The 23,263-nt window shown below is 33.2% G+C and overlaps 2 pseudogenes; both read left to right on the top strand.

Moving 5' to 3' along the window:
* The first annotated feature begins 299 nt into the window (after positions 1-299).
* Positions 300-9,616, top strand: LOC120177145 (annotated as a pseudogene).
* A 544-nt stretch (positions 9,617-10,160) lies between these two features.
* LOC120177298 lies at positions 10,161-11,658 on the top strand (annotated as a pseudogene).
* The last annotated feature ends 11,605 nt before the right edge of the window (positions 11,659-23,263 follow it).

The following is a 23,263-nucleotide window of genomic DNA, read 5'->3' as shown; positions in this document are numbered from 1 at the left end:
TTTATGGTGTTTAATCGACGACAAATTTAGTTAAGGAAGTTTTATAATGAGGCTGCAGAGCCGAGAGAAGGTAGAGGATGGGAAGGTTGTTGCTATTGGACATGGTTTATAGAGATTAAATTGATAGAGTATTGAAATGTTGAGGATCAAATTTTTAGAATTAGGATAAAATTAAAATAGTGTAAAAGTGATCAATTGTTGGAGGACTATCTGTATAGTTTACCCTTTTTTCTTGTCGTCGTTAATTCTCCTTTCTGGAAATCTCTATTGCTGCCATGCCTAAAAATCTCGCCTTTCCAGCAGACAGCGATAACGAGTATTAGAAAACCAATAAGATGGCGCTATGGATGGAAGCAGGCTCTGAACCCAAAACTGAAACTGAGATTGCCGATCTTCAAGCCATCGCCGCCCTCAAAGAATCAACTGCTCTCGAGCTCAGGGTTGCTTTTTTTTTTCATCCTCTTTAATTTTCTCTAATCTGTAATTATTTGAAAAAAATGGTTCTTCCAGGAGAACAGCAACGAGTTGGTGAAAAAGGAAAAAGCATTACCAAGAAGCCATCGACTGTTACACTAGAGCTATCAACCAGAAGGCTTTAAACGACCAGGACACCTCTGTTTTGTACTCAAATAGAGCTCATGTAAATTTAATACTCGGGAATTTCCGCCGTGCGCTCACTGATTCTCAAGATGCCATTAAACTCTCCCCTGCTAACATTAAGGTACTACTATTTTTCAGTTTTTGTTCTTCCCTTTTGCGGTGGTTAAAAAATTGGGTCATTTGGAATGTTTATATTTAGGCTTATTATCGAGCTGCCAAGGCGTGTTTGTCGTTAAATCTGTTACCGGAGGCGAAATCTTATTGTGAAAGTGGGATTGAAAAAGATTCAAGTAATGAGGAGTTGAAGAAACTGGGAAAGCAGATTGCTTTAAAGAAGCTGGAACGGGAACATCGTGAAGCTAAAGTTTCCAATGCTGTTGTAGAGGCTAAGGTTTCTACTTTTGGATTCTGCAAAATCCATTTTCTTAATTAAAAATAGAGGGAAAAGGAGTTTGGATCTTACATTATTTTTGTTTGATTAGGGACTTGTTTCTGCTACTGAAGATAGAAGGCTGAAGCTTGGGAATGCAATGCATAGAGAACTTACCGGATTAAGGAACCCGGTGTTGGATAAAAACAGAATTCTTCATTGGCATGTTTTGCTACTCTATGCGGAGGTTATGTCCTGTGATTTTATAGAGGACTTCTGTGAAACTGACATGTTTTCGGCTCATCTTGATATCATATCCGTTCTGCTTTTATCCTTTATGAATCAAAATGCTTATTTGTTAACCATATGATTTATACTGTATTCATTTTATGCCTTATGTTAAGTTTCCTTAACTCTCAAACATGTTCTCAGAAATTTGCCCACCTTTACCATGGGATATGAACAACCATTATACCCGTGAACATAATACTAAATTGCAGCCGCAATGGCAGCGTACATCGTAATGTTTTTTAAGGTTACTGTGATGTAATATCGGCGCAACACGATAAGAGAACCGCATTACGATTGTTGCGTTCAAAATCGTTACGTAACACCGTAACACGCTATAAATTGCGCCGCAATGCCGCAACAAACTTTAAATTATTTGAAATATAAAATTACATAGATGAATTGTTCAAATTTAATTATTAAAACTAGATTATAAATATATATGATTAATAATATCGTAATAGTTATGTTTAAAATTAGTTACTTAAATTTGAATTAATTAAATTATTTATTAACGTTATTTTAAAATTAAATTAATTTAAATTTAAATTGAATTTTTCTCATATCTAAAATTGACGTGATTAATTTTAAATTAAATTTTTATATTAACATTAAGTATCATAATTATATGTTTATTTATTATTATATAAATTTTTTATAAGAGAGAATTCACTTTATAATACTATAATAGTATATGTATTATATCTATTTACTATGAAATTATAAAATTTTATCTAATATATAATATAAAGAATAAATAAATAAATAATATTATAAATAAAATAAAAAGGAATATATTCCTTGACAAAATAAAAAAGTGATGGTGTGTGCGTGTAGAGGCAGAGGCGCATAAAATAAAATAAAATAAATGATAAGCATGGTTACATAATTTGGGATCAGACCAATGCAAATTAATAAATAAATAATATTATAAATAAAATAAGAAAGGGAATATATTCCTCGATAGTGTGTGTAAGAGACAAAAAAAAGTAATAATAGTATATGTATTATATCTATTTATTATGAAATTATAAAATTTTATCTAATATATAATATAAAGAATAAATAAATAAATAATATTACAAATAAAATAAAAAGGAATATATTCCTTGAAAAAATAAAAAAGTGATGGTGTGTGCGTGTAGAGGCAGAGGCGCAAAAAATAAAATAATTGATAGGCATGATTACTAGGCTTGTAAATGAACTAAACGTTCAGCGAACCGTTCATGAATCGTGCGGCGGGAAGTTCGTTTATGTGTGTGTGTAAGAGACAAAAAAAAAGTAATAATAATATGTATTATATCTATTTATTATGAAATTATAAAATTTTATCTAATATAATATAAAGAATAAATAATAATATTACAAATAAAATAAAAAGGAATATATTCCTTGAAAAAAAAAAAGTGATGGTGTGTGCGTGTAGGCAGAGGCGCAAAAAATAAAATAATTGATAGGCATGATTACTAGGCTGTAAATGAACTAAACGTTCAGCGAACCGTTCATGAATCGTGCGACGGGAAGTTCGTTTATGTGTGTTTATTTATTAAATGAACGAACATGAACAAGATTTTGTGTTCGTTTAATTAAATGAACGAACATGAACATATGTCTCGTTCGTTCATTTACGTTTGTGAACGTTCGGTTATGTTCATTCGGTTATGTTCGTTCGGTTATGTTCGCTTATGTTCATTCATTTATGTTTAATCCAATCTTCTTAAATCAATTTGGTGACCAATTTGTAAGTATCTTAAAATATTAATTAATCTGATATTCTGATGACCAATTCCATAATTAACCCAATTTTATTTGGAGATTAAATCCAATATGTTAACTCATGAGGCACCTCACACCTATATTCATTTCCCCCCTTTTTTCCCAAACCCTAGTGTTCACTAGAGAGCGGAGACGATCGCTGAAGCTTCAAACAAGTTATATTATAGTGCAATCTGAAGTTTTACAGGTCTTTCATCTCTTTCTCTATTTTATTTGACTTAATAGTTGATATGTAAAGTTATTGCTGGTATCTTCCATCTAAAACTCAAGAAAACATTATACTCTTTCTAGAAATAGATGGGAAATAAAGGTAACAATCGGAAGTATATGAGCATCAGTAAAGAGAAAAATATATAGAATTTCCAGAAAACAAAACAAAGGTTTTTATGTAATTTCTGCAAAAGAGTGTAATAGCGGAAGTAATGAGTTTTTCAGGAAGAACCCATTAATAAGTAGAAAATACACTTTGTAATGAACTTTTGTTTTCATAGTTCTTGTGTGACATTAGTTGTGGAGAACTTAGGTTACGTTAAAATTTTGAATGGTGGTTTAGCAATAATATCAGTTACGATATGTAGCATCGAAGGGATTTCAGATCTATGTTATTGTCTTGTAGTCCAATTTGTACCGTTCGAAATCTTCATGCTGTTAAATTTTCTACTCTGCCAACGGAAATGACCATTATTAACAAACCTCACTAAAGTCTGACATTGATGTCACAAACTTTTAGCCGGCGAATTTATTAGAAAAACGTAGTGGAAATGATTGTTCATATGTAATCATGGACCACTAGATAATGTTATATCGTTAAATTAAAGTCGTGTGAATCATTAATATCTTTAAAAGATCGATCAAAATATTGAATCTTCAAACATTTCATCACTTCTAATCAGCTCTTCTTACTATCACTGTAGATTTAGTTGATTTGCATTGTCGACTATTTTCATGAAAGAACAATGGAAGGTAGGGTTTCCAACGTTTATGTTCGTGTTCATTTATGTTCGTGTTCGTTTATGTTCGTGTTCGTTTATATTCGTTTATTTATTAAATGAACGAACATGAACAAAAAAATTTTTGTTCGTTTATGTTCGTGTTCGTTTATTTATTAAATGAACGAACATGAACATACCTCCGTTCGTGTGCGTTCGGTTCGTTTACAGCCCTAATGATTACATAATTTGGGATCAGACTAATGCAAATAAATAAATAAATAATATTATAAATAAAATAAGAAAAGGAATATATTCCTTGATAGTGTGTATGTGTAAGAGACAAAAAAAAAGTAATAGTGTGTGTAAGAGATAGAACACTAAAGCAAATAATTGAGGACACTAAAATTGATAGGCACAATTTCATTGACTTAGGGCCCAAAACCTTTATGCTGCAATAGATTTTCATATTTACTAAGTTGTGAGAGTACTTCTCATCTTTGTTATAAGATAGTTTGTTCATTGGGGTTCAACCAAAGTAATAGTTTCTATGGTGGTGGATTTTCTTTGAAGATCTTTCGGTTAGTCTACATAGTAGGAAAGATGCTCTATAGTGGAGTGACTCGTTGATTTATTTTTCTGTAAAATAACTTTTTCTGTAAGTAAGTTATTTTATTATTATTTTGTTTATTACTTAATTCAAAAACTAAACTTATCTTAAAAGTTGAATTTATGATTGTTATATGATTGTTATGAAATAATTATATTAAATATTTAATTAATAGTCAGTTACATTCATATTTTGTTGTCTAAATATTTGTTTTATTTTTAAAACTGTTTTATTGTTAGTTTTAAGTTTTATAATTATTTTTTTTTGAATACTTTATTAGCTTATTTAATTATATGCAGCTATAATAAAAATGCCACGTTCAAAAAGTAAATAAGGTGAAACTCGTAGTGATGATTACAGTTGGAGGTGGGGAGAACCTGTTGAAGGCAATCGTAATAATATCAGATGCAAATTATGTGACAAAATTATCAAAGGAATAATAACAAGATTGAAAGAGCATTTAGTTGCAAAAAAAAAAAAAAAGGAAGAAGAAGAAGAAGGAAATGTAGCACCTTATCAAAATGTCTCGCTGAAGTTAGGAAAAACATTGCTCAACAACTTAAGGAATATCATAATGAAAAAGCTTTGAAGCAGAAGAGAAAAGAAGAATTGGAGGAATGAATAAGATTAGGAGATCATGGAAACTATGGTAATAGTGATTCAGATGACGAGGAGTTAACTATTACAAGACAAGAAAATATAAGATTCAAAATTGAATGGGAAGAAAGACAACGCCGAAGAGCAAAAACTGGTCAAGATTCAGTTTATGAACCTGGGGGAGGTAGTATTACTAGTCAGTTTATGAACCTGGGGGAGGTAGTATTACTGAGACTCGAGACTTTAGTAGATCATTTAGTATTGTTGATTCAAGAAGAAGTGGGAGGGAACATCAGTGGAGTAATTTTGAATCTCTTGAAGCTAGATTAGCAAATATGGATCCCGCTCTTGAAAAATCAAAGAGTTCGAAGCAACCAAAATTCACTGAAAGCTTTATGAAAAATGCAAGAAAAATGATAGGGAAAACAATTTCAAAGTTAATATTGCGTGAAGCTTTACCGGTAAGAATTGCAGACTCGCCATTTCTACAACCTATTCTTCAAGTTGCAGATGAAGTTGGAAAATCAGTTAGGGGTCCTTCAGCTTATGAGGTAACAGGAGTGTATTTGGATGAAGAGTACGAAGAAATACAAGAATGGGAGAATGACTTTAAGCATATCTGGGAAGAAAGAGGTGTGACCATTATGTGTGATGGGTGGAAAGGGACTAGAAATCAACATATAATCAATTTCTTGATTTATAGTCCTAGAGGTACCATCTTTAAAAAATCAATTGATGCTAGCAGTGTTACCTCTCGTACTGCTGAGTATTATTTTGATATAATGGACAAAATGGTGGATGAAATGGGTGAAGAATTTATTGTTCAATTTGTTACGGACAATGAAGCAACAATCAAAGCTGTGGTAAAATGTTGATGCAAAAGAGAAGACACTTGTATTGGTTAACATGTTATGCATCTTGCTTGGATCTTATTTTTGAAGAAATTGAAAACAAAAACGTGTGAAAAGTGTCTTAGATCAAGCAAAAAAGATCACTTCATTTATATACAATTATACATGGAAAATTGATTATATGAAGTGGTATACTAAAGGTATAGAACTCTTACGTCATGGGATCATTAGATTTGCTACCAATTTCATTGCTTTGGAGAGCATTGTTAGAAACAAACAAGCAATTAAAGAAATGGTGATTTCTTCAGAATGGAAAAGGTTCACATATGCAATAAAACCAGCTGAATTAGAGATGATAGAAGTTATTAACTCCACACAATTTTGAAAAAAGGGTGCCATCTTAAAGATCCAAGAACAGTCGGTTAAAATATTAAGGATGTGTGATGGCGATGAAAAACCAACTATGTGTTTTATTTATGAAGTCATTGACAGAGCAAAGTTGGCGATTCAAAGGGATTGTCTCTATTACCATAAATATTGGGAAATAATTGATAGACGATGGAGTAAATAACTTCATAATGATTTACATTTGCTGGTACGTTATAAAACTTTTAAATTTAAATTGTGATATCTTGTTTAGATATTTATTATGCTATTTTTTATGTAGGATATTTTCTAAATCCATAATTTCTATACAGAGGCAATTCTACAAGTGAAGTGATTCGTGAAACTATGAATGGAGTTAGAAATGTCACATAGAGGATATAACCCAACTTGAATGATCAAATTCTTGCAATGAACCAGATATGTATTTTATATACTTAAATTGTTTGAAAAAACTCATAAATTATCATGTTTAAACTATTAATTCATTTATTTTTTATTTGTTGCTATATCAAGATAAAATGGATTCTTTTGGAACATCATTAGCTCAAGCTGCAATTTTGAAGACTAACCTTGGTAAACAAAAAGAATTTATCTTATATAGTTTTGTAGATAATAAAGATATTTGTATAAATACTTTATGAATTATATCTTAATATTTATGTTTTTTGTAGCTGAATAGTGGATTAATTATAGAAATTGTGCACCGCAACTTCAACACATCGCTGTCAAAGTTTTGAGTCAAACAACTTCATCTTCAAATTGTGAGTGTAATTGGAGTGCTTTTAGTTTGATCCATACAAAAAAGAGAAATAGACTCAAGCATAAAAAGCTTCAAAAATTGGTTTATGTCCATTATAATATGAGGTTGAAGCTGAGACACATACAAAGAAAAAGTGCACAAGAATTAGAAATGAGTTTTAATCCGATTAATCTTAAAAATATTTTTGAAAAAAATGACCTACTAAATGCATAGATTGAAGAAAGAGAGAATGCTACACTTGATAGTGAACAAAATTTCTCATGGTTGACTGAGGAGTTACTTAATAAAACTGATGAAGAAACTCAAGGTGAAGATATGAATAGTTCACCTACTCCATCTAATGAGGAAAACGTTCAACTATCGATGTCAAGTTATGATGATGATGATGAAGACGACAATGATGATGGTGGTTGTGATGATCATGGCGGTGATAATGAAGGTACGTACCAACCAGAATATGGAAACATTTATTCTACTACTTTTCATGGAGATCAAGGTATGTCCAGATATCCTTACGATGATAATTCATGTTTGTATAGAACAAATGTATCACAAAATAGAAGAGATGATGATGATAGAACTCATAGGAGGATGAGAGAACACTTTTATGATTCATTTGCAAGTTCATCATCATATAGTTCAACTACACAAATGATAATGAAATTAGTGAATCATCTTGTGGTTCTCATTCTTACCAACCAAATTCATGTTATCCACCTTATCTTGAACAAAATCCAATTTATAAATTTTTTGGTCATCATTTATCATACATGTTTCCTACCAATGATGCATCTTATGATGCACATAATGTGATGTATTCTTCACATGGAATATGAAGGAATCAAAACCAAGACAATGAAGAAGATGGAAATGCTTTAGATCCGTCACATCATTCATTTTTGTGATGAATCGTAAGATATAGAATTTTTATATTTGTAGTTATGTATTTTCTTTCTTTCTAAGTTATGTAAAATGAGCATTTTTAATAACACTTCTATGGTTTATATTTGTTTTTAATAATTTTTTATCTATGAAATTAAATTTTTTATTTTTCAAAATTAAATATTAAAATATTATATTAATATTAGTATATTAAAAGATAACTGTAAAATGTATAAATATAATATTTTAGACGTATTGTGATTTTTGAGGAAAAGATCACGTCCACGACAGCCGCAACACGTTACGTAACGTCCGCAACATCCGCAACCGCAACCGCAACACCGTAACCGCATCCACAACAAAATCCGCAACCGCAATTTGATACTATGCCCTTGAAGCTATTGAACTCTGTTATGAGGTAAGCCTTGTTGGTTATGAATTGATGATTATGATGAAACCAAGCATCAAATTAACTGAACAAATTCTAGCTGAGTGTGCTTGCCATAGAGATAACTTATATTAGGTATAAAATGGCTGTATGTGCCGTTGGCAAGTATGCTGTATTATATTAAAATGGCTGGTTGCCTACTTGTAGTACGTGCTCTTCGAAATCGAGATCGTACCATGTAGCTGTTAGTCTAATTTTTAAATGCTATGTTTCAAATGATATTATGCTAAAGAAGTGTTAAAATCACGTGGTTTGCTGGAGTCAGAGACACTGAGGCCGTTTTCATATTAGAGTTTGATGGTATTGTCATTGTCCTTGATATTTGACAGGCTGGTTCTGGGATTTGCCTGTCTAAGACCAAAATCCTCCGTAATCTCCTAGAAGCGACTGAAGCTGCTAATGTGGAAAGCATTGAAGAGGAAGAAAAGGATGCAACTGATGGTTTTCCTCGTGGCAATTCTGCAGGTCATGTACTTTGCACTCTACCTTTCACATCGAATTTTCTCTTTGTTAAATGCTTGTGTTGCTAGCGTTTCGCTGCTAGAATGAAATTGGTGAATCAGTGTATGTTAGGCAGTCTTTCACATCATGTTATTTTCGAAAATATTGGTTTTGTTTCTCTTTAACTCGGTATGAATATGCTTGGTAAATTAATTCCTAAAACGAAGGAATCAACCTCGTATCCTCATTAATCTTGGTTACATTACACATTACCGCCTTATTTTTTCTGAAGGACCTAGTGGTTCGATGTATCAGGTTTATCCAAATGGGTCAAAGTGAATGAAAAAAAAAACACTTCATGATGTGTTGAAAGAACCAAACTTCATTATCCCAATGGTACCAGGTCAGCTTTTAGAAAGCATTCTCTGCATGATTAATACGAACTCATGGATGTTTTCCGTCACTAATTGGAAGCATTTCCGTTATCTTTGGCTTTGATTATCTTGTGTTATTTCCTTGTTGCAGTCTTCTATGTTGTTTCAAAAAGATCTTCCTTTTATAAGGACTTTGTAACCGGAAAATGGACACCTCCGGTGTGAATGGAATGCGCCTGCTAGACAGCAAACTTGGGGTTTCTACATTTACACACTAGTGTATACAATGGTCGTGATGTTCATTGCCGAAGCGTTTTTGTAGGCGGGACTTCAAATGTTTATGAAGTGAGCTTAAAGTCGTCGAGCCTTGTAGTAGGAAGCAGCGAAGCCAAAGTTGTAGTATTATTTTCCAATGATTTTTGGTGTATTAGTTGGCATTTTATAGTTATACAACAGAGACAGACAAACCAGAGAAAAGTGGGTCTAGGAGCAGTGATGGCCGCCCGTCTCGTTAAAAGTTTATGCATAATCTCATTTCTCCGAATAATGAGAATGAAAATTTGTTAAATTTTTTTTTAATAATTTTGTAATGACGTAAAATACTGTACAATGTATAAAAAAGAAATTTCGTAAATATGCATAATGTTATCTCATTTTCTCAAATAATTTGAATGGATTAAAATCCAAAGTGTGCTACTTTACTTGTCATAATTCCTACATATGAGGAAACTAACGGAATTTTGTTACAGTCTCTAATTCTGTTTAGATATCCTAGTCTAAAGGAAATGTGCAGACTCTTGGCTCTTAAAACCCTGAAAACACTGGAATCTATACTGCAACCCACTATCCAATATGGCAACTTTCACCTGCTCTGCTGCCCATCTTCGTCCTCTTCTCGGAACTGACGCCAACGCCACCTCTGCCGCCGAATACATATGCAATGGCTTCGACGCCGTTTCGAACATGTTTGTTGCCGCCACGTATGCCATTGACAACACCTACCTTCTTTTCTCAACATATCTTGTATTCTCCATGCAGATCGGTTTCGCAATGCTTTGTGCCGGTTCGGTACGCGCCAAGAACACCATGAACATCATGCTTACCAATGTCCTCGATGCTGCCACCGGCGGTTTATCCTATTACCTCTTCGGCTTTGCTTTGGCTTACGGTTCTCCTTCCAATGGCTTCATCGGGAAACATTTTTTCGGGCTCGACAATTTCCCTATACCGTCGGCTGATTATAGTTACTTCCTGTATCAATGGTCTTTTGCCATTGCGGCTGCTGGGATCACCAGTGGTTCTATTGCGGAGAGGACTCAGTTTGTTGCTTATTTGATATATTCTTCCTTCTTGACTGGTTTGGTTTACCCAATTGTGTCTCATTGGTTCTGGTCTGCCGATGGTTGGGGAAGCGCCGCTCGAGAAGACCACCTTCTGTTCGGTTCTGGGGTGATTGATTTTGCCGGTTCCGGTGTTGTTCACATGGTCGGCGGCATTGCCGGATTATGGGGCGCATGGGTTGAGGGTCCTCGCATGGGTCGATTCGACAGTGATGGCAAGCCTGTGACATTACGTGGACATAGTGGTACATTGGTCGTACTAGGAACATTTTTGTTGTGGTTTGGTTGGTATGGTTTCAATCCGGGTTCATTCCTCACCATCGTGAAAACTTACGGACAAACAGATACTCCCTTCTACGGACAATGGAGTGCCATCGGAAGAACCGCCGTCACGACGACAATCGCGGGAAGTTCTGCCGCTCTGACGACTCTCTTCGGCAAACGTTTGCTAACGGGTCACTGGAACGTGACCGACGTCTGCAACGGTTTACTCGGAGGGTTCGCCGCGATCACCGGCGGTTGTGCGTCGTAGATCCGTGGGCAGCGATCATTTGCGGATTCGTCGCGTCATGGGTCCTCATCGGATTCAACAAGCTGGCCGAGAAGTTGAAATACGACGACCCGTTGGAGGCGGCACAGCTTCACGGAGGGTGTGGTGCATGGGGGATCATTTTCACCGGATTGTTTGCGAAGAAATCTTATGTGAACGAGATATATCCAGGGAAACCTGGGAGACCGCACGGGCTATTCATGGGAGGCGGAGGACGGTTATTGGGTGCACATTTGATACAGATTTTGGTGGTGACGGGGTGGGTGAGCGCCACCATGGGGCCATTGTTTTTTCTACTGCATAAGCTGGGGCTTTTGAGGATCTCATCGGACGAGGAGATGGCCGGAATCGATGTGACTAGCCATGGAGGATTGGCCTATGAATTTCATGACGATAATGATAAAACTATAAAAAATTCGTTTATGATCACAAATATGGACACCTCTACTGTTTGATTCGGACCCGAGGTGGAATTGATAGAATAAGTATTTCAATTTTTTTTGGAGTAAATGTATTTAGATTTAATTAGTAACAGTGATGGGTTTAGATTCAATTAAACAATGATTAAGAGTAGAAAATTATCATTCAAAACATAATACTAAAATGTGTAAATATTATAAATAAATTACTAAAATCATATTTATATTAAATAAAAAATTATAAATTAACATTATGTTAATATTAAATATTAGTTAAAAGTTATTACAATTATATCTGTCGTAATATTTTTAAAACTAATAAATTTTAAAATAATTATGATTTATTTCAAAAAATTTAGATTTTTGTTTAATTTAAAATTTAGAGTCATCATGATCTTTTGTTAGATAGGTCGAATATCTAAAATACCTTTTTAAATTAAAAAAAGTCATTTTAAAGACAAAAAATTAATCTTTGTATTACCAAAAATTTATTTTTAAGGATTCGGAAGTCAGTTATACATGGGGAATGATGAACACTCTCACAACACCCAAAATTGAAACCATTAATTATATGTTGTTTAAAATGATGAACTTTCAAAAATTTAAACTCAAAATTTAAATTACTATCATTTTAATTCTATGAATTAAAGAAAGTGAGTGAATCTTTTTATTTAAAACACTTGACTCGATGAAAAAATGATTTAATTCACTCAGTTTTATTTAAAAACTATGTCTCCTTACTACGTGGATTAACGGAAATTGAAATCTAATTATGGTGGACTCAATTCCATTAACCCACGATGCGAGACAACATTGTCTATGAATACTTTTGAAAAACGAGAAAATAAATGTATTATTTTATGAATCCAATAGTAATAAATGACATATACATGATACATCCACATAATATAATAAATAAATAAATAAATAAATAAATAAATAACGAAATACTAAAATAAATAAAAAAAACACTATGAATATTTATATTTACTAAAGTAATTTTATTATATGAAAAATAAATATACATAAATATCTTTATTTAAGATGAAACATTGTTTATAACTTTTAAAAATTTATATAAAATCTTAATTTTATTCGAATAACCCTCAGAAAGGCACTCCAAATTTTGGAGGTCTTCCATAGGTTAGTTAAACAACTGAAAATTTTATAATATCCAAAATATTAAACAGTCAATCTTATTAAATATAATACATAGATTCAAGTATTAAAAGGTCATCTTTAATAAAAGTATATGTACATAAAATACTATATATAATAATAACAATAAATATTTATAACTATTAAGATATTACTTAAAATTTAATACATATACACGTACACATACACGTACACGTACACGTACACGTACACGTACACGTACACATACACGTACACGTACACATACACATACATATACATATACATATACACATAATGTAACTATAAGGACTAAATCAAAACAAAATAAAAAATACAGGAGCCATCATTATATTTATCCTTGTTATTGCAAGCACAAATGAATTGATCTAATGACTTAATAATTATAAACTTAAGTTAAAGGGACCTAAAGCACAAATACAACTTATATTTATCCTTGTTATTGCAAGCACAAATGAATTGATCTAATGACTTAATAATTATAAACTTAAGTTAAAGGGACCTAAAGCACAAATACAACAATTTTCGAGCATGTAACAAACGAAGAACTAAAACATAATGAGTCCTAGCCTCACTTTTCTTCCACGCCATTTCTTCATTCTCCCCCATCTTCATTTTGTTATCTCAATCGAGAGAGGAGATAAACACCCTCTTTGGTTACTCCCTAAATGACTCTGGCGAAGGACTAATGGCCCCCTCTTGGCTCCCTAAACCTCATCTCTCTAAACCTCTAGATAAACCAAGCACCAAAACCTATACCAACCCTTCACACTCTTTCAAAAATAAAACCCAAAATGAAAAGGAGCTACCTTTGATCTCTGAAATTTTTTTCGCTCCGGGTGAAACAAGGATATTCGAGTTTGATAGGTAAATTCTTTTTCTTCTTTTCTTTTAATGGGGTTTTTATGTTTTCGTGTTCTCTTCATTTTACTCTTTTCCCGAATCCCATTGCTCTGAGAAATCCTCTTGTTTTTATTTTGTCTTGCTGATGGGTCGATGATTACCACAATGAACCTACCTTTGTAGCATTGGTGAAGGAAATGTTGATCTTTAAAGCCCCAAAATTCCATGATTATGTTTATTTGATATATCTTTTGATTTGATTTGGTGACTGGTTTTTTACTATTGATTGATTCAGTTGGATTTGCTGAAAATGGCAGTGGCACAATGTCAACGGCAATGAGAAGCTGAATGGATGCTCTAGAGGCAGCGAGGTTCTCGAAAAAAATTAGTGTCTACAAATGCCTTTCTTACCCATTGTCTTATGACAGGAATATGACAAAGATCAAAGACATATTTTGTCTAGCCTCGATGTTCGCTCTGAATATTGAGTCCTTTACTCAAGGGTAAGGGGTCTGAAAATGACTTTGTTCCTCTTGATGAGGACATCTACTCGTATTTGAATGTGTTAGGCTTTATGAAGTTTGATCAACCGAAATATGCCAAGAGGGGTGAATTGGCTTTTTGAAGTTTAGGGAGTAAGAAGTATAAAGATAGAAAAAATGTACAATAATTTATAGTGGTTCAACTCCCTCAATGAAGTCTACATTCACTACCTAAGCTCCTTACTAGGATTTTTCAAAAAATCCACTAATTTGTTCTTTCTTTTCAAGGATAAAGAGATAACTTTACAAACTCCCTAGCTTTTCAAAAGCTTAGCTAGAACCAAAACCCCTTTATAAAGAAAAAGAATTGTAAACAAGAAAACCTCTAAAAAGGAAGCTGTTTACAAATTAAAGCTCACAAAAACAAAAATATTTATAAGAGAAAGAAAATAAAGAATGAAAAACTTTTCTCTTATGTTTGAATGTTAGATAGATGTTGTGTAACCTTCTTAAAGTGTCTGAACTTGTTTTTATATGTTGGAATGAGTTACTAGCCATTTCTAGCCGTATGGGAAGGTTTGGAGCCATTGAAAGACTTTCTGCACATAAAGTTCGAACTAGGAAGTTTCGAAACTCTTTGAAAGAGCCGTTAGAAAAATATGATCGTTAAAGCCAAAGTATCAAAACTTTAGGGAATGTTTTGAAACTGTTGAGATAGTTTCAAAACTCTTGAAAAACATCGAAAATTTTGGGAAACTGTGTTGGAAAGTTTCAAAACTTTTGGTCAAATACTCTTTTAAGGTTTTGATTGGACTTTGAATTATTTTTGAAAACTTAGAATAAATTTAATTTAGTCCAAAAAAACATTTCCCCCTTTTTTATATCAAAATATAAGTTTTACAAAATGGTTTTGTGTCTAAAGACAACATGGTTTCTTCGTGTTGAGGACGTTAATTACGTTTAGATGATTTGCTTTTGAAGACGAAATTGCTCCTCATGTTGATGAAATCTGATCGTTCTAGGTGATTTGTTCGACGTTAAATATAATGATGATGTTTCTCCTTCACGATGAGGATCTTCATGATTGAAAATGATTGATCAACTACTTTTGGTAATGAGATGGATTTTCTAGATCTACTAAAACAAGTCATATGTTACGATTCCATATGTGTCATATGTGATATGTCCTAATAATGACCTAATGCAATTTGATATGATGAATGTTTGATGCAATTTTGCATGTTTGGCAACTAAGACTTCATCGTCTTCTGGTGAACAGTCCTCGAGTAGATGAAATTTTCTCTACCGTTTGTGCTCTGGAGGTTTTAGTCCCTGTACTATTGGAGCTTAGTCATGATGACCACTCTGCCTTTTACTGCCCTTGATTTGTCTTTTTATATTTAGTCAAAGAAATAGGTCCCTTATTGTCGATATTCTTGAAATGACTTGATTGATTGAAATCGTACTCGGTATATCCCCTTATTCAAATTAACCTTGAAGGTAAGGTCATGTTAAGACTATTTCATTTTGATGGATTTCTAGAAAGGATTTGATGGATTGAAATCACTCATGTTCACGTCCTGACCAACAAAATGAGCTATTGAGGGGTTGACTCACTTGTACTTCTGTAACCACCTATTTGAAACCTTACATCTCTAAACTCTTCTCAAAGTAAGGCATAATAATATTTTTATACAAAAATGTTATAAATCAATATTTTATATGCATGATGCTTAAGAAAAAAACAATAAAATATAATCAACTGATTTATTAACAAAAGATAAGGAATGTGCAATCCTTTTGAGTCGGTGTTTCAAAGAGAAGATAAACATTAAAAAAAGAATAAAAACCAAGTACCCATGATATCAAGCATAAGAATCATTATATCTTCTCACTAGCAGTTTTTTTCTGAAGATTAACATGTGTCTAAAGGATTCAGATCGTACTAAGGATATCTAAGCATGAGAACTTCTCCCTTAATTGTGAGGTGTCAAGGGAATCCACCATTCATTAACCTAATCCAGATATTTGAGTTGTCTTTGCGAATTTTGACTTGAATCCTCATTTGGTTTTAAGACTTTTTTTTTGGGGTTTTATATTGAATCCCTTTTATCTTCTATTTTTTACTTTTACTTTTCCTTTGTTTTTTCTTCATGTGTAGTACCTCTTGACTAAATTAGAATTCACAAGATTAGACAACTCATCTCTATCCATTTTAGTCAAAATTAGGGCTCTTCCGGAAAAAGGCTTTTTTCACGACGTAAGGGTCTTCCCAATTTGACATCCATTTTCCTCGAAAGCCTTTTTGTATATGAAGGATATTTTTCAGTACTAGATCTCCTTCGTGAAATTCTCGAGGTCTACTTTTTTTATTATAAGCTTGCATAATCCTTTCTGATACATCTAACCGTGACAAATATTCTTAATCTTTTTCCTTAATCAAATTCAACTGACTGAATCTATTCTGAACCCAATCAACTTCTAGTTTCAGCTCCATTATTACTCTCAAAGAAGGAAATTCTACCTCGATGGGTAAAATCGCTTCCATCCCATAGACTAATGATAACATTGTTGCCCCAATCGATGTGTGAATAGAAGTATGATAAGCCACTAGGGTGAAGGGTAGTTTTTCATGCCAATCCCTATATGCCTCGATCGCCTTTGTGAAAATCCTTTTGATGTTATTATTTTCTGCCTCTACTGCCCCATTCATCTTTAGGTGATAAGGAATTGAGTTATGGTGTTGAGTTTGAACTTCATGCAGATTTACCTCATCCATTCATTATTCATATTCAAAGCATTTTCTAAAATGATTCTCTATGGTGTTCCATGTATGCAAATGATTTCTTTCTTCAGGAATCTACATATTACTCATTTAGTTACACTAGCATATGATGTAGTTTCAACCTATTGGTAAAATAATCAATGGCCACCAAGATGAATCGATGTCCATTGGAATCTTTTGGGTGATTAGTCTAATGACATCCATGCCCCACATTGAGAAAGGACAAGGTAATCATTACATTAAAGGTAAAGGAGTCACATGTATTTTATCACCATAAATCTAACATTTGTGGCATTTTTTGGGCATATTTGATACAATCCCCTTCCATGGTAGATTGGTAATACCCGAACCTCATGATTTGTTTGATCATCTTGAACCCATTGATATATGTTTCACATATTAATTCATGGACTTCCTCTGGTATCTTTTTGTCCTTAACTTTGTCTAAGCATCTCAATAGTATCTTATCTTTTCCCTTATTATAAAGGATTTCCCTACCGCGTATGTATCCCATATCTAATCTTCTAAAGGTTTTTTTGGTCATTCTCAATAGCTTTAGTTGGGTAAGATCGATATATGACATATTGAAGAATGTCATAATACCACGGGAGACCATTATCTTCATATTCCTCAATGTGACAACAATAAGTTGAGGCTTCTCCTTATACTCATCCGGATGGGTATCATTCAAGCTTGATCATTAACTTTGAACATTAAAGCCAGCGTAGTTAGGGCATCTACCATTTGATTTTCCTCACGTGGGAGATAAGTAAAGGTAATTTCTTCAAATTATTTTATCAGATCTATAACAAATTTTTTTGTATTCTATCAACTTTGAATCTCTAATCATCCACTCTCCATGAAGCTGATAAATATCTAAGACTGTGTCCTCAAATACTTCTAGGATCTTAATTTTATGCTCAATTACAACCTGAATTCTCAATATACATGTTTCATACTCATCCATATTGTTTTTACATTTGAAAGTGAGTCGACTAGTAAAAGGATAATGATCATCTTCAGGTGAAACAAGTACTGCCCATATTCTATGCCCTATGACATTTGAAGCGCCATCAAATTTCATTTTTTATTCTTTTGGGAATTTATCTCCTTCTAAAGTGGATACACATATTAGATCCTCATTGGGGAATTCAAATTTCACTAGTTTGTGTATTTCAATGCTCTGCTTGCCAAGAAGTCTATAATGCCACTACCTTTTGGTTCACTTAAACTTTGTCATTTTTCAGACAACAACATATGCCACCTAGCCATTATTCTAGTTAAAGATGAGGTTTCCATGTATTTCAACGGATCTAACTTTGATATTAACGAGGTAGTTTGGTATAAAAAAATATTTCCTTAGTCTTTTTATGGTCCACACCAAGACATAAAATAACTTCTCGATCGGGAACAATCAAATCTCAAAGTCAATAAACTTCTTATTGAGATAATAAATGGCTTGTTCTTTCCTCTCAGTTTTATCATGTTGTGCTATTACACATCCTGTCAAATTTTCAAAGACCATTAGAAACAAAATTAATGGTTTTTATGGGATTAGTGGTACTAGAACCTAAGAATTTGGCATATAGTGTTTAACTTTACTCCTTGCCAGTTGTCATCCCAAATTCCAGAGTTTTACTTTCTCAGCAAGTGGAAAATTGGATCTCATTTCTCAGTTAATTGAGAGATGAACTTGATAATATAATTTAGCCTTCCTGGGAATCTTCAGATTTCTTTTGGAGTTTTTTGTGGTGGAAATTCTTGGATAGCTTAACTTTATATGGATCTATCTCTATCCCCATTTCATAGACTATGAACTTTAGCAATTTCCCTAAAGTGGCTCCAAATGTGCACTTAGCTGGGTTAACCTTCAATTGGCGCTTCCTTAACCTCATAATTTTTTTTTCTTAAAACTCCAATATGTTTGTCTTTGGTTTGTGATTTGGCAATCATATCGTCCACATATACATCTATCTCTTTGTGTATAGTATCATGGAACAAGGTAACCATGGTTTATTGATATGTTACCCCTGTATTCTATAATATGAATGGCATCACTTTATAGCAAAATGTGCCCCACATTGTCACAAATGTTGTCTTCTCCATTTCTTCAAAGTTCATCTTAATTTGGTTGTACCCTGAAAAGCCATCTATGAAAGAGAAAAGAACATGTCTGGTTGTATTATCGATCAAGGTGTCGATATGAGAAAGAAGAAAATTATCTTTGGGAGTCGCATGATTGAGATCTCAATAGTTGACACACATTTATACCTTCTAATCTTATTGGAACTGACAATATTAGCTACCCACTCAGGGTACTTAGACACCTATAATAAACCGGTGTCAAATTATTTCTTCACCTCTTCCTTTATTTTCAACAACATGTATGACCTCATTCTTCAAAGCTTCTATTGTACTAACTTGCAATCTAGCTTTATTGGTAGCTTATGCACAACAATGTCAATATCCAGACCAGGCATATCCTGATACAACCAAGTGAGCATATCTTTGAACTCATGTAGTAGATTTATGAAGTCCTGCCTTGTTTCTGATGAGAGCGAGGTGTCAATCTTGACCTTCTTTTTATCTTCTTCATCCCAAGTTCACTATCTTAGTCGTATCTTGATAGGGAAATATCTATTTGTATTATTATTTAATTAATCTAATAAGTTCAGGGTTTAATTCACATTCCTCATCATCCTTATAACCTTCAGATTCCTCTAGACACGTATCATTTTCAAAATAAATCTTTGGTTCGAAATATCATTATTTGAACAATTGATATCTAGAGACCTGCAAATGGAAAAAATATGTTTGAGATGTGGACAAGAACTCTACTTTTATATTTATAAAAAAATAATCATAATATGGTAATAAAGTAATAAAGAATAAAATAAAATGTTTGTCATGTGTAGAATGAAGAAAATGCATCATTTTATTAAAGTAACAAAGAATATTAGTTTGTCTTTACAAAAAGAACCCTATTATATTCAGGTCAAAAGGTGAGAAGATTGTTATTATGAATTACTCTGATGTAAAATATAGGGAGTTTGTAACCTTAAATCACGGGTTAAATCAAAAGTGTTTAAATCAACCCTAAATGCTTATAGAGAAGCTTGGCGTAATTGGAAATGGGTTAGGCTTGGTTTTGGCCCAACTAGGATAAAAATTGGGTATTTTAAATGCTAGGAAAAGGTAGAGTGACCTAGGGGAGAATTATACCACTTAGAAATTTAAAAGTTGAATACCCTTAATTTTTGATGATCTTACGTTGTCTCATTCTCCTTTTCCCCACTCTTCCTTGACTTCTTCATTCTCATTCATCTCATTTTTCTTCATCTCCAAAGAGTAAGCAAAGGCTAAACATTGATGGACTTGCAATCCTAGTTAGTTTAAATAAAGGTAAGAATTAGAACTATCATCTTTAGAGCTTTTATTTGAGGCCATAAGATCAAGTTTTGGTCATGCATACCAAAAATAAGTTTAGTGAGGGTTTTCGAAACCTAAATGGAATCAACTCATTTTTTTTAGAGATTCACACCTTCGGAAATGTTCTAAACACTTTTCTAAGCTTCCCAAACAATGCTAGTAACTCTTGTGTTTGATTTCTTGCTTAGCGTGGGAAGTTGGAGAAAACTCCAAGAACAAAGAAAATGAGAAGTTGGCTCTATGGTGAGCTTTGGGTGTTTCTAGTAGTCTAGAAATTCAAGGTAACTCACTTTTAACTCAACTCTACCACATGTAGATCACTTGGTGAGTTTTGTTAGCTTGCATGAGTGATGAAGCATGTTCATTGTAAATTTTAGTTATTGGTGTTGTCTAGTATATTCATGGTCCTATTATAACCCTACTATTAGATATAACACTCTAATAATATTTAGGGATCTCAATAGGACGTTTGAGAGTGTTGGAGAAGTATTTTCGTGCTAAAACAAGGTATTTCTGGGCATTAGTATCAGTACTAGAAGAACAATACCAATATTGTTCTTCATATTCTAAAAACAAAAGGGATTTTGGGCTAGAAGTATCGATACTTGTTCGCACTGTGAGTGCTTATAAATTTACCCAAAAATATGTGCAAGTATACATAATTAAACAAGTAATATAGAGTGAGTGAGTATCGTCTCCATATGGATTGGAGGAGATTACTAGTTAGGTCAAAGCAACAAACTACTTTATCTAAGCATAGCTAATGGTATGCACAAATGGTTATGCCGAGGCAAAGTGAAATGTGTATAGGTGAGGCATAAATGGTAGTGTGAATAGTTGTCAAATGATAATGTTGTGGTAAAATTAATTGTTTAAAATGCAGTCAAATGAAAATATTGATAACTTGGGAATTAAATAAGATGTCTTGATAATCCTCACACAATAAGCTATTACGGGAATAAGTGATGGGGTCACTTAGGAATCTTAAGTATTATCTTTCAGGATGGTTTAAACTTCTATGTCTTACTTGTTTGATAGAGTTTACTACGAGAATCCCTATGCTATCTCTAGTCATGGGATTTGACAGATGAGAATACCACAACAAATCCTTTCAGCCTGAGCAACAACATCTAACCTATCGATTTAGCTCTACTCTTTTTAGTCGTTGAAATCCTAACCTCATCTCTGACGATGGATTAGGCTCTAGTTATTAGTTAAAACCCATTGATTACGTCGATCTTCCTTTAGTTTATCTCGAACACTAAAGATCATTAACTTAGTTTCTCTCGAACTGGTATACTTAAGAAAATACTACTCTCATAGCTTCTACAATCTTAAGCAATCAAAAGCAATAAACAAAAAAAGTAATAAACATAAAAATATCAATCATCCATTAAAGAGAAATAATTAATCATCCATGATAAACCCCACCAAATAAAGTTGGTTCATAGTGAGGTTTGAATAATCCATGAAAATCATCCGTTCCTTACAACCCATAAAATGTGAATAAAAATAAAGCATAAGGGTGGAGGAAAACTCCCAACGCGCGCTACAAAAGCTTCCTCCGCCACCACAAACCACCTTAGCTGTGCTAGCTCCTCTCGGACGCCTAGCTCGCCACACCTTAAGCTTAAAAATAGAAGAAAACCATGAAAGGGATGAGAAAAATAAAGAAAGTTGGAAGCTTAGTTTCATCTTTCGCTTATGGATTCCACTCACTTTTTCCCAAGAATATGATCCTATTTCTTTGTGGTGTCTTAATCTATTTATACCAAGGGAATATACCTAGGATTTTGTGCCAAAATGATAATGGTACTCTAAGGTACTTCCCCTATATGTTAAAAGGGAGTACAAAAGTGGTAATGGTCCCTTCCTAGGTGGCTGGCAGCTGGAATCACGTGATGGATGGACAATTGGCTCTTGTATAAAAATATCTTCAGCTCTTTTGTCTTTTTTTGTGACAAGAAATTCTATCCTAGTTGTCACAGTATTTTTATGCTTCAGTATCTCAGTTTTCCATGACAATTTTCCTGGCACACCTTTTCGCTTTATGACCTACACATCATCAACCAGACACAACCTTTCTCGTAAAGCAGCACCATTTGCAAAATAAAAAATTTCACATCAAATTAAATCCACCACATACAACTACATGATCATAAAGGCATCTATATGGTTCTAAATGTGCCTTAAGAAAATCAACAACTTAAGTAAAAAAGACCCTAAATATAACCTTTTTTCGGAGTTATCACACCCTCAAAATTAAGTTATTACTTGTCCTCAAGCAATAGATAGTAGTTAGTAGAATAAAAATATATTTTATGACAAATTTTAGGTCAAGATAGTGATGTAGGAAAAATTTCATCCCTCAGAAAAATTGGCTTCAACAGGCTAGACCAATTGAGAAGTCAAGTACTGCTCCCTAGGCCAAGATCCTTCGCTTGTGTATGTGTGATTGTTTCCAGTCTATTCTTAACGAAGTTAGAAAGTTTCTACTCAAGCACTCTTGTTTTGCCATAACAGTTCATTCATCCTCTAAGCATAACTTTCACTCACATTTCCTTACAACCTTTCTCTTTCTCTCTCTCTTTTACGAGGGGATTCAACCCATCACACATACTTTCCTAGACTTGAAAACAAAGTGGAACAAATACCTTATTCCCTAGTCTATTGAGTAGAGTCATTCCATGACTACTTTCATTCACTCGTATGCCATGGCTTCCATATATTCAAAGAAAGTATCCAAGTAATGTCATGAAAAATAGGAGTGTCCCTGTATAGTTATGTCGAAGTATTTATTCACAACTAAACAGAATTCAAAATTTAAGGGAGTAAAATTTCAGCCTTTAATCTCATTGCCAAAGTTCTATGCTACAACATATGCAAGTGTTCTTTTATACAAAATGTATAAGTTCCTTAAGCATAGAAAGAATATTATCGTGTA

The sequence above is a fragment of the Hibiscus syriacus genome, unplaced genomic scaffold (genome assembly GCF_006381635.1).
Source record: "Hibiscus syriacus cultivar Baekdansim isolate YM2019G1 unplaced genomic scaffold, ASM638163v2 tig00112285_pilon, whole genome shotgun sequence".
NCBI classification, from domain to species: domain Eukaryota; kingdom Viridiplantae; phylum Streptophyta; class Magnoliopsida; order Malvales; family Malvaceae; genus Hibiscus; species Hibiscus syriacus.
Note: the sequence above shows the minus strand (reverse complement) of the source record. Positions and strands in the feature narration are given on the sequence as shown.